Source organism: Convolutriloba macropyga, chromosome 7 (genome assembly GCF_964194025.1).
Source record: "Convolutriloba macropyga chromosome 7, txConMacr16.3, whole genome shotgun sequence".
In the NCBI taxonomy this organism is placed as follows: domain Eukaryota; kingdom Metazoa; phylum Xenacoelomorpha; order Acoela; family Convolutidae; genus Convolutriloba; species Convolutriloba macropyga.
In genome coordinates this window covers 74,878,695-74,898,724 of record NC_134474.1, presented here as the reverse complement: position 1 = coordinate 74,898,724, position 20,030 = coordinate 74,878,695, and positions in this window count along the sequence as shown.

The following is a 20,030-nucleotide window of genomic DNA, read 5'->3' as shown; positions in this document are numbered from 1 at the left end:
GTCCCATTTGATGACAAAATATCTTGGTAGGATTTTTTCATTTGAAAAATAAATTTCACTTTTTGGCAAAATTTGAAATTTTATAAGTTTGTAGTTTATTTCAAAAATCTAAAGGACTGATAAAAAGCAAACATTTTTACATAAGCAAACATATATAGAGCTGAAACTTTTTCTGAGAGTTTATTTAACTGTTGAGAACTTTGCAATTATTTCGCCATTATCAATTGTAAATCAATTTGAATTACGGAAAGAATGCTTTCATGACGAAGTGCTCTTTGTACTGAAACACATCTCAGTTTTTTAAAACTGCCGTCAAGTATTAAAATCTGATTGGTTTTGCTATGTAACCCAAATATGCATTCTAATTTTTTTAATGTGATGACTTTTGTAATTTTATTAAGTTACACAGCTTTTTGATAAGAAACCTTGAGGCTTGAGTGTTCCTTTTGTCTTACCAGAAAATCTAATCACTATTATAGTGAAAGATTAAAGTTTACTGAAAAATAAGAGCCTTTTTGAAAAAGCACTTAAAGTTTTTTAGCTTTAGCTTTAGAACTTCTACACTTTTTTAAAGCATACTTTCCTCTTAATTTCATGCAGTATTTCAGGAATGAACAGTTTCTTAGCTTCGATGACTACCGTGATTGGAGAAGTATCACACAATACAGATCGGCAACTAATTTTGGTCCGGTATCGAGAGTCGTTCATCTTATGACAGACGTTGTGCCATATTGGTGCCAAGTATGTTAACAAAACCGTTCAAAATGAAAAAAGAAAAAAAACTGATGAAAATTTATTACTTTGACAGGAAAACAATTTGAAGCAATTTTACTGAAAAGATGTTACTGAGGAGAAAATACAAATTGCGATTAAAAATATGATTTTAACCATAAAAGTTGTATTTTACATTGAAGCACGAGTCGAAAATCAAAGATATTAAACAGAAAATTATCTCAGGTGTAATAATTATGTTATTGATTAAAAATTAACTCAAGTGGAATTAATTAAGAATTTTGGTAATTAAGAATTTTGCAGGTGTAATGTTGTTCATTTATCTATCACAAAATATGCAGTGAAAATTTTAAATTGTGTGAGATATTTTGCATAATTTAAATATACAAATAAAATTGATTGTGAGAACTGAAAATTTTGTAGGGCTGAAATTTAATTGAAAAAAAAACAGTTGAAATTTCTGTTGACAAAGTCGCATGAGTACCAAAAGTGACAATATTTATCCAAATGAATCATTCAGTTGTCGAGGTAACAACTCTGCTCTACATTTTCTTGCGTCAAGTCAGATAAAAATCATATTTATCTATGATATGTCTGAGTCACACAAGTTTTTTTTAAAGATTTTTTAGCGTTCAGATTCGTTCTTTTCTTATTGGGTTATGTACGCTATAACTAAAATAAATTGAAATAAATGCTCTTCATTTTAAAAATTGAGGTGTTGTATATGTTTAAGTGCGCCCAAATTTAAGTAACCACAGTTTGTAACGAAAGAAGTTGGTGTTTTTTCTTAACCTGAATTGTCAGATTTTTTCTGCATTGATGTCAATGGCAAAAACAAGATTTTTCATATGAAATATTTAAGATCAGGTTTTTTTCGGAGTTCGCAACTTTCACTGATTTCATCACACTTTGTAGAGAATTAAACGGATTCAGATATCACTACAAAACTATATGTACATACTTCACCTGTACTGAGAGAAATCTCAGCTCTTATATGCTTCAATTATATTCACATCAAGGTCCGAGAAATGCGTTAAAGTATCTTACTATCAAAAAAGAGAGAAAATTTATTGATTTTTTGCAACCAAGTGAATGTAGGAAACAACTCAAAATTTTCTTCTCTGTAGAACGTCCCCCTTCGAAACGTGATTTTTGTCTTTTCAGACACAATCTAAGGAACTGCATTTTTTTTTCATTTGAATGTATTAAATGCCTCGCTTAAAGATCTAATGTTACACTACATGGACACGGATAGCTTCGTGTTAAGTTTTAGTGAGCGCAATGTCGGCAATGAGCACATGGATCTGAGTAATCTAGATAAACCAATAAAAACTAATAATAAGATACCGGTCAAGTTTAAACACGAATTAGGTAGTAAGGTTATAGAGGAATTCGTGGTATTAAAACCCAAAACATATAGTATAAAGAACTATGGGGCAAAAGAGAAAGAAATAAAGAAAGAAATTAATGGAAAGCACGAAGAATATTATCGTGCTCTAATAGATAATAAGGAAAAGATAGTAGAGGAAGCAGGATTCAAAAAGTAGGAAGCTGTATGGCCACAATTAAGATAAGTAAAAGAAGTTTAAGTAATTTTGATGATAAAAGATTTTATGTAAATAATATAAAAAGTTATCCCCTAGATGAGAACATGTATCTATTCAAAAGAGATCTAGTAAATAAAATCTGCGAACGGACTTCGTCTGTGGCAAGCCAAGCAGGTTCGGGAACCAAGACCGAAGGCCCTTCCCTGATTAATATTACTACTTTAGAGCTATTAATAAAATTATGGTTAGATGTAAGTAAAGAATCATTAAAAGCGCTAATAAAGAATATTAAAGAATTAACAATTAAGGACGATAGAAAGTTTACTGAAACCGCTATTTGATTATACAATAACCTACCTACTTAATGTAATAATATTTTTATATATAAAAAATTGACTAAACTAAAAACACTTATAGAATTAAATAATCTAGAAAAACAAAACAGAAGAAATGGATTATAGAAGATAAATTAAAACAACAAGAATATTGTAGTGAAATAGATGAGTTATTTGATCCTTTCACTAAAACTTTAAATGCGAACAGATATCACAATCTAGCAATAAGTGAACAAACATTAAGGGCAATAGATTGGCAAAATCAAGAGTTAGATAAACAAACTAAGATGATACAGCAAGCTAGCTCCCAGTTTAATGAAATTTTTATGAAGTCCAATGGCAAAGCTGTAGAGGAAGCTCGAGATAAACCAGGACTTTTAGTAGATAAAGACACAGCTCAAATTATTAATTTAATGTCAGTTCAATCTAACTCTCAATTAAAATTAAAGTTCGGAAATTTAGATATCGCTGAATTTGAAGTGAATGGTGTTAAACTAATTTATCAAGAAAATGCATTTATATTTAGGGATAATTTATATGAATTTTCAGATGTGTTTATAAACCTTCTTACTAACCCAAATATATAATATGGTGAAATCGAGGAAGATGAAAACAAAATTAAAAGGTTTTTATTTGATATTAGATATGATTTAGGAAAAGGGGATAAGAAAAGTGCTAGATATAGGGCAAAAAAACGTCTAATAGGCGTAAAAGGTGATGTATATGGTAGGGGATTAAATAGCACTCCCGATCAGGGAAACTGCTTGGCTTGCCACGATGGTATGTTCATCAATGGCGATGGTAATTGGGTAAATATATTAAATGATGCTGTTGTAACATATAACAATAACATTCATTCAACAATTAATATGACACCTGTTGATGCTTCTAATAATCCCGATAAGGTTAAATACTCATTCATTTATAGGAATATGAACGCTAAACTTGAAGTTGGTGATTATGTCAGAAATGCAGATAAACGTAATATCTTCTTTAAGGGATACACTTCTAATTGGAATAGAGAATTGTTTAAAATTAATGCAGTTCTAAAAACACAATCACCAACATATAAAATAGAAGATATTAATGGAGAGATAATAGAAGGTAAATACTATGAACAGGAACTATTAAAATCTGAGTTTGACTTTGAATCTAATAATAAAGTTTTAGAATCATTAAATATAGACCTACGGTCCTAAGCCGGCAAGCCGGATTTGTTTCTTAATATAAACAATGACAAGAAATAGATTTAACCAAGCGAAACGTCATATGGGGAATGGAAACAACTTAACACTAGGTAAGGCTCGTGGGTTAATCCTAGAAGAAAATGATAAAATTGATATGAAGGATACCTATAAAATCACAAATGTACATCCTCCGATAGATGAAAAAGATGTTGTTAATAAAGAGTATTGTGACAATAACTTATTATCTTCTAATAATAAAATGGACATTTTAAGTAAAAACATAACTGAGCTAAGAAAGGGTGAATTTGATAAAGTCACAACTAAAACATTACAACCAAATGAAACACGAGTTAATGATGAACTAATTAATGCGTTTATTGAATCAGCAAATGAAGTCACAAATACTGTTAAGTTTTGTAATAAGGTTGCTGCTGATACTATCTCTAAATGTAATCAATTAAAACTAGAGGTTGATAATAATAAGTTTAATCAGAATATCACTAACATACAACTAGATGAAATGTTTACTACTGGGCTAAAAGAATTTAAAGAAGTTAATGAAAAGACTAATTCTTTTTTAGATGAAGCCCTTTTAGAGAAGAAAAAGAGAATATTACAATATATAATTGCTATACTTTTACGAAGTACGTTAGTTGATAATAAAGAACAAGAAAGACTAGAGAAGCATTATGGTTTTCAACAAGAAGATATAACGAAAGAAATAGAAAGAATTTTTACTAATGAAAATAACCGAAACTATGACTAACCCAACAGCTCCTAGTGAGAGATTACTTTACCCAGATTTGTAATCAATATCAGAAATATTGTTAAATGAACAGATTCAAGTCAATAATAAATTCAACAACAATATTAACATTATAAAAGATATTAGAAATTATTATGAAACTGAAACTAATAACTATAATGAGAAGTTAAGTAGATATAAAAATTGTAATAACGTAGCTGAGATAACAGAAATAGTATTATCATCAATAGCAACAACGGCAACATCAACATCAGTTGCATTAACAGGTATAGGATTACCTTATTCTATACCAACAGCTTTTGCTACAGCAACTGTTTGTGATTCATTATCAAAAAAAAAATTAATAATAAATTGAGGAAAAAAATTATAAAGTATTCACAAATGTATATTTTAAGTAATCAGTTCAGCGACAAGTTTAATAAACTATATACTAAATCAATGATTGATAATAAAATAGATAATGTTGAATATAACGAATTAGTTAAGGTATATGAGGATTATAAGAAGAACAGGAAAAACAAGCTGAGTGTTTTTTTTAATCTAAACTTGTTAGTGTTTAGTTATAAAAATGTATTTATCAATAATAATATTAGTAGTAAGATTTATCGATAATCATAAACATAATATAAATATAATCATAATCATAATCATAATCTTAAATATAATATAATCATAATCATAAACATAAATATAAACATAATCATAAATTTAATCATGACTTTAATCAAATAATTATCTCTTCTTAGTACCTAAGTATAACCCTCTTCATTTTTGTACTACCTTTATACCGTCACCAGTAGATGCAACTTTAATTAAAGCAGGTGTGGCTGATAAAGCAGCTCTAGGGTTTCTACTTGCAGCTGCACTTCCTATTTTACTTGCTATTTCTAATGCTCTTACAGGATTATTGGCAACTTTTGTTCCAAAATTAACCGTAGCTTTACCAAAACTTTTGAAGAAATCTTTCAAACACTCAGCTTCTATTGTTGCATCAGATACTGTCATTGATTTATTCCTTCTACATTTAGTGCAGGATCCTCTTAACAATTTAGTACCTTTTGAGGTGATAGCTCCATTTATATTATTAGTACCACTATAATGTCTACCACCAACACAATAAAAATTAGTTTTGAACTTGTTTAAAGGACTCTTTTCTATATATAAAAAATAATGGAAGTTAAAAAGTATAATCCCTTTGTTGTTATTAAGCCTAAGCCTAAGGCTAAACCAATACCTAAGGCTAAGATTAAGCCAACGGGTTCCACCTGCGAGCGAAGCTCGAAGCCTAAAACTGAACTTGAAGCTAAGGGACTGACTCTAGATAATAAAAAAACTGGATACTATTTTTGCGAAAGTTTTTGTTAAGACTAGTAGGAAATAGTTTGATTATCATTGATTTAGTCATCGATTTGGTCATTGATTTAGTCATTGATTAAGTCATTAACTATCAGGTAACCTGCTTTGCAGATAATTATAATTATGATATAATAGACATTCGGTCATTAATCTCTCCGAGATTATTTCAACCATCTTATTACCATCACTAGTAACAATAATAAACTTTCTAGTTAATACTAATGCATGACATATAACATCTGCAACTGCAGCACTATTTTTAAAATTAACTTGTATTGGTTGTGGGCCCATATGACCACTTTGATATCTAGTATCCAATACATATATTCTATAATTACTTTTGAATGTTCTATGATTGATATATGGTTTTATATTATGTGGTAGCCCATTATAATCTTTATTAAAGCCAATAATCTCTTTAAGAGCCTAATTATAATTATTGGTTCCATAGTTAATATTCATTCTATCCTCAGGATAAAACTCACTACCAATCTTACAAAAACATTCAGTAACATTCATTATATCAAATAAATTTGCATCATGAGTTTGTTCATTAACATTATTATTTTCGAAACCAACTATTATATATTGTGGCCTTTCCATCACACTTTCCATACCGAGATCAAACATGAAGTTAGTAGCATTGGGTACATTCTTATAAAATGTCTTTCTTTCATAATAGCTAGAGTCTACATTATTCTTTTTACTTAAATCTTTTTGCACAATAATTCTATTATCATTACTAGGATCAAAACTAGGCGCACACCATGACATATCTCAAATTTCTATATTACCGTCATTAGCAACTGAACCAGGATTACCATTAACTCAAAATCGAGCTCTATCATTATTATTTCTTTTTAATTTTAGTTTCAATCCTAAACCATATATAAACTTTTCTAAATCATTTACAAAACCAAATAGATCACTCATCTTAATCATCATATTCATGTGATCTCGTTGTGCAGCAGTATAGTCACCTTTAAATTAACTATCTCTATTGCCCTGATTTCTTATAAAACCACTCTCATATTCATCACCAATACTAGTTAATAACTTATACATCAATAGATTAGGATGACAATGATCTATATATTCAATAGTCCTAGCGCCACTAGTTTCAAGCTAAATTGAACTAAACAAGGCCATCATACCATAATTAACTAATCTGATATTAGCATCGTTAGCAAATACACCACCAGCATCATCTGATACAACTAACTCTATCTCTAGTTATGAATTATGTAAATTTAAATGATTCTCTTCTCTATTGAGTATGATATTAATATTGGTATTGATTGTATTCATTGTTGCCAGATTATTTGGTTTATATTTTATAATCCTACTTTTGTGTATATCATTATTATAACCATAAGTTGAATCCAAATTAAAATCCATTTTTATAAGTCAAAAAAATGAAGACAGTTTAATCTTATGGGAATTACAACAAATACATGAAGCTTTTACTAAAACTAAAGAAGAGCATACATTTAACTTTAGAATGATAAAACCAACAGAAAAGTTTAACTTTAGTGAACCTATACTTAATACAACAAAATTAGGTTTAATTAGATTATCTGTTTATAATTCAGTGTTTAATGTGAATAGAAGGAACAGTCAATTCTTATATGATACCCAAGGTGAAACATGGTCAGATACCCGTATTTTAGCTGTTATACCAGGTGCATATGAAATAATCGAACTAGCAGAATTAATAAAAGAAGAAACTAATGGTAATGTTATAATAGAACCTGATAAGTTTAATGAAAAGTTTAATGGAAATAAAACAAGGTGCAATTAACTTTGACATAGAAAATTCAATAGCCCCATTACTAGGATTTAGAAAAATAGTTTATAAAAAAGCTAAATATACATCTCAGGAAATTGTTGATATTATGGGTTTTAGTACTATTAACATTCATTGTAATGTGATATCTGGTGTTAAAGATAATGGGAATAACACAGACATACTATATACTTTTACTCTAACAGAACCACCAATTTACTTGATAAATATTATACCAACTAATATCTTGTATCAAAATGTAACTAACGATAGAATAGAATATATAGAATTTCATATTAAAGATGAGCATGGAAGCCCTATAGACTTGAATGGCGATGTATTTAGTTTTCCTTTGCATCTAGTGTAACTAGCAACTTTGTTGATCTAACATAGTTAGCAGGTCGAAGACCCATTTTTGTAAATAACTTCGTTGATCTGGTCTAACCAGCCAGGCAAAGCCTTGTTTTATTATAATCATAACATATTTGAAATAGTATTTTTTCCTTAAAAAATGTTTAGTATTAAATGTGATGAGTGTAAAAATAAATCCTGGGCTCAAAGTTGTAATTGGTGTCAGGGCAAACCACATCAATGTTCTGTATGTAATAGAGTTATAACATATATAGATAAACATAATCAATTACTAGAACATTTTAATAATCCGGATCAATATCTAACATGTAGAATGTGTAAAGTGTATAAACATATATCCCAGTTTAGATTTAAACAATTCTATTGTAGGTTATGTACATATCTCCATAAATATACTTAAGAAAGATTTAGAAAACATGTTGAATCCCTTACACCATATTCACAGATTAGTATAATTATAAATTATAATTAAACATAAATAACTACAATACTCTCCGATCCCAATTAACTCTTATTTTACCAATAATATTTCTTTTTTTAGTTAGGTCAATGACAATATAATTATAAGGCTCTTTCCATACCTTAATACATATATTAGCTAATTCATCAAAATTGAGTTCAACATTATTAAAGAAATCTTGATATATGGATGCTAGGACTTTACCTCTCTGTTCAAATGAAATAAATAGATTACAGTTCTCTCTAACACTCTGCCTATCCAGAGAGAACAGGTTTTGATTAAGATATATCATATTGCAATTATTATGTCTACCTCTATAAAAGTATTCATTAATAACTTGTTCTTTGGCTCTAACATCATCGAATATCATTAGTTTTTTTAAGTCTTTGTGTGTTTTATCAGGAGATGGTAAATCTTTTATATCTTTAATAAATTCTATAAATGCTTTATCGTCAACAGAGTTGCGACATCGTCAATTAGCAAAGCTGCTTCGTAGATTATAACTTTCTAATCCATTGTATTGATCACCAGTAGGTCCAATGATGTATAACTTATCAAAATATATACTAGCTAGAATTAGTTTTTTTAATAAGAATGTCTTACCACATTCACTAGGACCAGATATTATACATCTAAAGTTATCTGGGAATTCAGCTTCAGTAATTATATCATCATCATTTAGCCGTGATTGCAGATCTTCATTTATGTTTATAGAGATAGTGTTAGTAGGACTTTCTTTATTGTTGGGTTTACACTTTTGATGGGGCTTCGCCCATGTTTCACCATGTTTTTCATCCAATTGATATATAAAATTATCATTATCATTATCATTATCATTATCATTATCGTTATCATTATCATTATCATTATCATTATCATTATCATTATCATTATCATTATCATTATCATTATCATTATCACTATCATTATCATTATCATTATCATTATCATTAACATTATCATTATCATTAACATTATCATTATCATTATCATTATCATTAACATTATTATTATCATTAACATTATCATTATCATTAACATTATCAATAACATTATCATTATCGTTAACGTTATCATTAACATTATCATTATAATTAACATTATCATTATCCTTAACATTAACATTATCGTTATCATTAACATTATCATTATCATTAACATTATCATTAGCATTATCATTATCATTAACAGTATATTCATCATTATCATTATCATTATCAATGACATTATCATTATCATTAACATTATCAATAACATTATTAGCAAAGCTACTTCGTAGATCATTAACGTTAACATTATCATTAACATTACAACCTAAACAAAAACACTCATTATATATTCCTGGATATTTACATTGATTAACTAGAATATTCAAAGCACTTTTGATTCTAAATCTTCTATCAAAAAGAAAGATCATGTATAAACAATAAGCCCCACAATCAGATTCATCATATTGTTGTATTCTTTCATTAGAGCCTAGATCAACATATTCTTCTAAAAATAATGGAGGGGTCTCAACACCAAAACTATCAAAGTAATACACAGGACCACCTTCTCTTCTTATAACTAAAACCCAATTGGTACCTTCAGTTGGATGTAATTTTACAATAATGTTGGAGTTAGGTTCACTTGTGTTATCTGGAGTTTGATCTCTCATTACTATTTCATGTTAGACTTATATCTTTTCCCATATCTTTTATTCTGATATCACTCATAGCATTTTTATCAATATTAAATTTATTATTGAATTCCTCAAAAGTTAGGATAAGCATTTTTATATAAAAAATTTAATAAGTCTAAGTCTAAATCTAAATCAAGTCTATATTTTATATATAGAAATGGAGACAGGTAGCGCAATTATAATTTTTATTTTCTTAATTGGAATTTGTTCTATAATATATGGTTCAATATCAAATAAATACACAAAACTAGAAGAAAGCTTTGATGGATTTATGAATAGGAGTCTAGTTAGATTTGAATATGAAAAATCACCATTACATACTATTGTTTATGGTGGAACTGGTACAAGCAAAACATATTATATTAGACCATATTTAAAATTATACTCAGTTCAAAATCAAAACCAAGACCAAAAACAAAATCAAAACCAAGACCAAAACCAAAACCAAAACCAAAACTAAGATCAAAACCAAAACCAATACCAAAAACAAAACCAAGACCAAGACCAAGACCAAAACCAAAACCAAGACCAAAACCAAAACCAAGACCAAGCTAAAAATATAGTTATAGTGTGTAAAGATGACAGAGGCTGGATAGATCCTGAGTCTAATAAATTTTATACTGGGTATGATAAATATGATATAAATATGATCACAAAAAATAATATGCATTAATTTCAAAATTGTGTAGTAGTACTTGATGATATGGGTGATAGGTTAAATAAGGATATAGCTTATTATTTCACAGAAGGAAGACATTATAATATTCAAATGATTGTGATGTGTCATAAACCAGCTCAAATAATTAATACGGCAAGAATGAGTTGTGATACTATTTATTTAACAACTTATAATGGACCTGATCTATTTAAAAACTTTAATGAGATATATAAATGTGAACATTACTTTAGTAAAATATTTAGTGAGTTAAATAGTTACCACTATAATTGTACAGATGGAATGTCAGATGAACTTCGTTATGGTATAATTAAGTATAATAAGAAGGAAAATAGTTTTATTATTATTAATAGTAATAGAACAATGATATATGATTCAAGAGTTGGTTTCCTTGATTTAAAAGCTCTTAGTTTAAAAGATGAATTAGAAAGAGAAGATATAAATAAGCTTATAGCTTATATGAAAACACTCATGATAAATGCAACAGATGGAAATACCATTAATCATGATAATTATCTGTTTTATTTTAATAAACTTCTTACTTTAATTAATATTAAAATTCAAAATGATGTTTTAACAAAAGAGATAGTTAAAGCAAAAGGTTTAAAACAGTTATCAAATATTGGTAGAATTATAGGTCGGGGTTTAGTTATAACTAGTTATATTTATCCTGATTCAATAATAAAAACTGTTGGAGCCGTTGCAATGAGTGCAAGCAATATGTTGAATAGAGCAAACACTTTGGTTAACGTTGGATATGGAGAAGATCTGCCAAACAGATTCCCTGATGGTGAAACATGGACAAAGTCCTATATAGGAAATGATTATACTGATCCGCGAAGCGGTTAAACCGATGTTGAAACATGGACAAAGTCCTATCCGCGAAGCAGTTTCAGCGATCTAAAAAATGGTTTAGTTAATGGGGCGCATAAAATTGTTACACCCTTAGAAAAACTACAAGAAGAATATATAAATGAAGAGATGGGAATTTTGAATAGAAAGGGAAGAAAGTTTTTAACCAGACTGTATGGAAATAATGAAGATTTTAGAGAAGGGATTATAAATTTTGTTAGAGATAAAAAAGAATTAGACCTTGAATTGATTTTAGATATGAGATGTAAAACTAATACACTCAATACGTTAGGAAAAAAATATTTAGCAGAGTGTATCACATCTAAAAAATAATTCTAAAGATTTAATTGAAATCATGGCTAAATATTATCTGCGAAGCGGTTACACCGATGGTGAAACATTGGTGTAACCGGTTCCCGGATGGACAATGTCCTATCTGCGAAAATGATTAGGTTAATATTAAAGTTTACCCTATTATAAATGCTTTTAAAATGTTTAGAGTGTAACTATAAATATGGAAACATTGCTGTTTCAAAATTTCATTATGAATCATGTAATAAAGATAAAACTGATAAATGTATGTTTGGTAATATAATACTAAGTGGGATTTGAGCTAATAATTTTTCTCCATGGGGTTGTTTTTTAAAAAATGAATCTAGTTCTAGTTCTAGTTCTACTTCTAGTTCTATTTCTAGTTCTAGCTCTAGTTCTGGTTCTGGTTCTAGTTCTATCTATGACTCTAACTCTAACTCAGACCCTAACCCTAACCCTAACCCCAACCCTAACCTTAAACCAAACCTTAACCCGTAACCTTAACCTTAACCTTAACCCTAACCTTATTCCTAACCCTAACCCTAACCCTAACCTTAATCTTAGCCCAGAAGTCTTAATTAGAAGTTGTAATAAATGTAATTATATAAAACCACCGACTGATTTTGATGAGAGTAAGTATACATGTAGAAGTTGTACTTCAGCGAAAGTTAATTGTCTATATTGTGCTTCTGTTGTGAGATATGATGGGATACGGGCTCATGTAAAGAAACAACATCCAGATGTAGATATACCTAAAGGATTTAGTAGAAATTTGAGTGAGAAAACAATTAATCCTCGTTGGCAAAGCAAGACTGTATGTCCTTTAGTTATTAGCCAAACTGAGGAAAGTTGTTCGTGCAAATATTATAATTTTGTATCATTTCTTATTAATAATGGGTTAAATATAGAAAAAAAAAGAAAATATAAATTTATTGAAGATTATAGATAATTTGAAATAAAAGTATTAAAAAAATAAAAAAAAGTATCAAAAAGAGAGGGAATCACTCTTTAAGAGCGAAAAAGAGCGATCTTTCTACTGGGGCATCACTCCGAATAAGAGTGAATCGCTCTTAAAGAGTGGTTCGCAAAATATTAGCAAAATCTAAACAATTTATAAAAGAGTTAAGCTGGTTTTTTTATTCAGGTTATCCACGAAGTGGTTACACCAATTTTTTCAATTTGGTTTTACGTGCTTTCACACGGTCTCACTAGTTTTATACTAGTATCTGGGGACGTCCACTGGAGTCAGTGGGGATAGAACCCAAACTATCCGTCTGATAACGGTTTATTACCAGCTTAACTCGACACTAGTGGTTTGCACTAAGTGAGACAAGAAATGATAGATTTTGATTGAATATAAAGGTAATATATAGTAGTGTATAAAACAAGCTAATATATAGAAGTGAATAAATTGGGGTTATAAGCAAGTAGTAGATATATGGAGTAGTGGGAAAAAGGTTGTTTTTAGTCATCTTCCGATTAGGAAGTGGCGGAATAGCACCTTTTTCCCACTTCTAAGAAAGAGCTTAAGAGCTTAAGAATTTGCTTTGTCTCAAAAGAAAAAAGAAGAAAGACAAATTAACTTTATTATGGTATAATTACCATGATGGGGGGCTATAGGTTATCTGACCACTAAGCTGGGGGGGGGGGGGGGGGGGGGGTTAACGGGAAAGACCCAAATAGTGGCGCAAAAAATTAAAGCGAAACATTAGTTGACTTATCGAAATGAACTTTTTGACTTCTGAATGAAAGGAATATCTGAAGCGCCGTCAATTGGGAGAAAAGAATCGATAAAAAGAACAAAACTTCTTTTCAATTACATATTTATGTTTCAGGTTTTTCAAATCGTTGCAATGGCTCTGGAAAGATACGTTCTGATTACTTTGCCTAATGAAAGTGCCGATCTTTTGAGCAGGAGACGACGACAGGTTTTCTATGGCATTACGATCGCCCTGGGATTCTTTTTCCCTGTGTTGATTTTTGGTCATTATACGTATATGGAATATGCCGAAGTAAGTTCAATTCGTTTTATGCTGCTTCACCCCCTCACCCTCCCCCAGCGTTTTACATCTTCATGACAGTTCTTTTTCTGTGAAATCTAAAGTCTTCTGTGATGGTTTTAAGCAGAGATAAAGTTTTTAACATGCTGTGCTTTTCCAATCGTGCAGAAAACATTTGCTGATCGAAACAATTTCTTTTTTGTTGTCTTCTATATAGGCGCAACAGTTCAAGTCGGTTCCCCTGTCTCATCAAATGAGTAACAGAATTCAGAGATAAAAATCGAATACAAGTGTATTATAGGTGACGATAACACTTTACCTAGGGTTTATTATTAATAACAGAAATCATCCTCCTCAGAAAAATCTGAAAACATAAAAATCCAAATTGGAGTTAAAGAACGGAAATTGAATTTCCATTGTTGCCACCCTCAAATTTAGGTATGCATCGCACCCCTCATTTAAGGCTCATAACCATTACATATAGTTAAGAAGGAGGCTCGGTAATGTTTGTCTGCACATAATGTTACAACCCCGCTCATCAACATTTTCAACTTCATTGTGTACCCAATGAGGAAGAGAAGGAAATTTTTTAAGTGTACCTTTTGTACAACATACCACTATATCAGTATTGTAACGCCGCATTAAAGGGCCGATGAAACCTGACATTATTGAGACTACGCAATGAGACACAAGATTACAAACTTAAAAGTCAAAGAACAACAAAAAAAAATTACGCTCAAAACTCGGTGTCTATATTCAAATGAAAACACAATAATTTTGCAATGGCACCAGATAAAACAAATTAAGCTGTACTGTTCTCAAGAAGTTTTGAAACTAACTCTTAATGCGTTTGGTATCATTTGAAATGAATAATAATGTTCATTTATACATCTTCAGGTAAAACAGAGAGCAATTGAAAAACGCTCATTTATAGACCTCGAGGAATCAATTGAGACCTGTCACCATTCAGAATACGCCAAATGACTATGAAAAACACGAAAACATAAAAACTTCAGATGAAAACAAAAACAGGTCAATTTCTAGCTCAGTAGAGGGTAAATTGTGTTTTATATTGGTGGGACTAAATTATAAGACAGCAAGAACAACAAAACCTGGCAAAACGGTTTCAGGAAACCACAGTATTGAAGCCATATAAACTATGAGACATGGAAACACAATAAACGCTTTCAGTTATTGAAAGTATGTTCACTCTTCACTTGATTCTTGTTTGATGGTAAATGGTCCTCTTGGTAAAAGGTCTATGTTAAAACAACGAAACGTGCCATGAATATTGACAATAATTGAAAACTCATAATAAATCTAGTTAAAACAAACTATCTCAGCCCAAAATATATAAGTCAAAGCATATTAAAGACAAAAAAAATGACGCACAGTTCAGAAAAAAGATAACAAGATCTGTTAATAAATCCTTAAACTATTTGAAAATAATTAATTCGCAGGTCAGTAAGACCGTTTGATATAAACTGATATCATATACTTGGTTCATTTTTGCTTTTAAAAGAACGCAGAGCGGTCATCTTATGTCCAGAACAAGTTGAGCCACTACAATGAAGACGAAAAAAAATGATGAAAAACTAGAAACTCTAATAAATTTTGCAAAGAGAACGGTGCCGCAGCCGTCAAAAAGATTAAATATTCAGCAAAAAAAACATAAAGACTTCATTTTCAGATTCACTGAAGGCTAGTTAGACAATTGAGTAATATATTAGTTTGTATTATAAACAGAAAACAATCTCAAAGACGAGATTAGCAAACCTTAAAGTAAAAATAATTTAAAGTAAAAATGAGAAATCGTAGTATTAAAGCCCACAAAATATTAGTTAAAAATAGCTAAATATGAAACCCTTGATGAAATTTGTTTTCCTTGTCCTCAATTTTTTCATAGTGAAAAAAAGTTAAACTGATATTAGTTAGACCAAGCGACAAGTTGAGAGACGTAGGATGAAAAAAGGAAAGCATGAAAATATTAAAGTCATAAGATCCATTAGTCACCAACTGAAAACTAGGTTTAAAATTACATGCATCAATTAAACAAACATTGGATTTTTTCTTAGTGACAATAAAGGGCCAGACTCTAAATACAGTAAAAATTGCGGGCGAAAAACTTTTAATTAAATTTGCAAAAACATTTTGTCAAAGACATGAAGACAAAGAGCTCATTCTTAAAAACAACTAATATATGTTTTGTTCGATGGAGCTCATTTTGTTGTAAATGGAATTTGAATGAATGAAATTTGACGTGAAACATTTTTTTGTCAATAAGTACCGTAAAAAGCGAAAAAGGAGAGATTTTGAAAAAAAAGATCACGCAACAATACAAACCCAAAATTTTCTTATCGTAAATGTGCACTGAAAAAACAAAACAAAACTAGTCCTCATATGCTGGGCCTCTAGCTAATCAATTAATTGTTTCAAATTTTTGCGAAACGGATCAATTGTGCGATGACGTATTCAAATATATCAAAATTTTTTTGCATTTTGGATACCTATCGAATTATATTAGCAGAGAAGCGACAAAATTTCAGTTCAAGAAGTCTCTTATACAAAGCCGAACCAAAACTAGCTTTCTTTTAGACATTAAAAAGATTGTGTTGGCATTTTTCGGGTCTCTATTACCAGGAAACCTAAACAAATTGGACTAAAAATGCTTATTTGGAGCAATTTTTGTTGAAAAGTCGGAATTTTAAAAAATGTGTTAGAATTTTCAGCAAAAAATCAGATTAAACCATTCAGCAATCATTCTTTATCTCTAAAGGTTAAAAGATTAACGCTTATGATGACAGTTTTAACAGTTTTTCATCAATATTTACGAAAAAATGGTCAAAAGTTACGGATAAAGTGAATAAAACGGAAATCGGTGTACCATACACAAAAATTTGAAATACATCCTTGGAAAGAAAGGGATCCAAAAAATCTAAAATCCTCATAATTTTAAGTTCTACGGTGGACAAGCTTCTTAATGATACCACTCACAGCTCTCTACGACGAACATATCGATCGGACAAAATTGACTGCAATCCTTTTTCACAATTTAGCATCTGCGCTAGGGGTTGCAAAAAATATGCATCTGCTAAAGGGGTTAATAAAAGAAATAAAACATGCTTACTTTTTGTTTCCAACGGTGAAATTAAAAAAGCATTTCTGATTGAACTTTATAAGTGGAAAAATTTATTATAATATTTTATTACAATGAAATTTTTATTCCGATGCAAAGGAGCCTACTCGTATTGTAGTTTGCATGGTGTTTTGTCTCAGACGAGCCTATCCGTACACTCAGCGCTGTCTTTTTCCGACTTTTTTGATAAATTTCAGCGATCATTGGAATTGGAGTGTATTAAATGTGTAACCCAAAGCAGAATTCCTCTGCTTCTCTCTTCCATTCTGCTTGACTCCAATTGTCATTGTTGGAATGAAACGGTGGAAGAAAATCGGAGTTAATGTGAAATAGAAGTTGACTCTAAGTAAAGTTCCGCAAATCCACTAATCCACTCCTAATCACCCATTCGTAAAATATAGAAATTGATCTACACGATCATCTCCATATTTTAGCGGTGTGAAATTTAACAGGGAAACATTACTGGAAACTGATAAAAAAGTGCTCTCTTTCTAACCATAGCCTTTTCTCCCAAATCTAGAGCACCATTATGGTAGCTTTACATTAATTGGGATGAAAAAAGTGTAGCCTTCCTTGATTTGAAAGGAGGTATAAACAGAAACAAGCCAATTTATTGAACTTATTGGAATGCTTATCATTTTAGCGAGAAAGTCTTATGTTCTGCGTGGGTTGCAACAGAACTGCAGTCAGCAAAATTGAATGGTACAACAGAATCCGGTTTTTCCACGTTCCTGCTATACTGGTCTCTTTATATTGCTACTTCAAGTGCTGGCGAAAACTTATTAAACCTAAGTCTACCGTGAACAAAGGTCGTATTTCATAATCACTATTTTTCTTTTTAAAAATTTTCGCATACCATAAAACACAAAGAGCATTTGATTTTTTTTCTGACATGATGATGATGATGATGACGATGATGATGATGATGATGATGATGATGATGATGATGATGATGATGATGATGATGATGATGATGATGATGATGATGATGATGATGATGATGATGATGATAATGATGATTATGCTGATGATGATGATGATGATGATGATGATGATAATGATGATTATGCTGCTGCTGATGATGATGATGATGATGATGATGATGATGATGATGATGATGATGATGATGATGATGATGATGATGATAATGATGATTATGCTGATGATGATGATGATGATGATGATGATGATGATGATGATGATGATGATGATGATGATGATGATGATGATGATGATGATGATGATGATGATGATGATGATGATGATGATGATGATGATGATGATGATGATGATGATGATGATGATGATGATGATGATTATGATGATGATGATAATGAGGATGACGATGATGATGATGATGATGATGATGATGATGATGATGATGATGATGATGATGATGATGATGATGATGATGATGATGATGATGATGATGATGATGATGATGATGATGATGATGATGATGATGATGATGATGATGATGATGATGATGATGATGGAGTCAGACATGACTTCCAAAAAGGAATATTTAATATTTTGAAAGACTTTATTCAGAAAGACTGAAATACTCTTTTCTGATTGGATAAAAATGATATCTTATTTTATCCTTCTTTCCCTCTATGTGTTTACCCATCTACCCTCTCTCGTCAGAAGAGAAAGTTATTTAGTCAGTACCAGTTACCATCCTGATATAATAATAAAGTATATTTCTCTCTCTCTACTCCGCTCTTGTTTTTGTATTGAGATAAACGTTAGACCGTAGCATTGGGGCCCGTGCACCGTCTACTGAAGCTCAGATAGAAGAGTAACAGACTAGAGGAATAGAACTTTAGTTAGTCAGGTAAGCCTTAAGATAAACCATTATTCTTGAGACAACCATAAGACAGTTCAGGAAGTACCCTAAAGAAGGTAGCCCTAGAACACGTCTTATCTGGTGCGACCAGTGCTGAACTAAATTGGGTAAACAATCACAATTTCTGAAGGATATAACAAAAACTACTGTTAGAAAAACGGAACGGATTATAATTCAAAGAATAATAAATGGCTTCCAAATTTGATACACAACCAAATCATGATAACGAATTAACACCTTTTGTAATCGCAAATGATTGTCCACAAGAAAATACAGAATTAATTTACAGAATAATTCTAAATTTGAAGAGAAACCTCTTCAAAGAGACAGATCACATACAACAAATAAAAATCAACCGTAATCATTTAACGCACTATCTACCAGTAATATTACTGAATAGAGATAGATACAACAGAAATTACACATTCGTATTAACAAATGAAAATAACAACAGAAGAACATATTTTAATTTCCAAAATGAAACAACATTATCGGAAATGCTCAACATATTTTTAAAAAGACATGAAGAATCACAGGATAGAACAAAACAAACAGCAATAACATCGACAACATACAATACAATAAGAAACACAAGTGGATATCTCAATGAAAGTCGTCAACAGATACAGTCTGTAAATGACAGATTAAGATGTGACATTAAAAATTATAATAATTGGTTGACAAAAATAATAGAACTAAAACCAGAAATAAAAACAGCTTCAATAGATATCATAAAAATAGTATCCGAATTTACTTTCCTCTTTTGGCTAGATAATTTCGAACATATCAATGAAAAACGAAAAAAGTTCGGAGAGACATATCCAGAAGAAATAGGATATCTCTGCGATGAACTCAAAAATATTTGGGATAAAGAATATAGTTCGGAATATTTTGAAAGCACTTTACAAATGAGTTCAGACAGTATTAATTTCATTGAAGGATTGGATGATTACGTGAAAATACTGGATCAAGGACAATCAGGA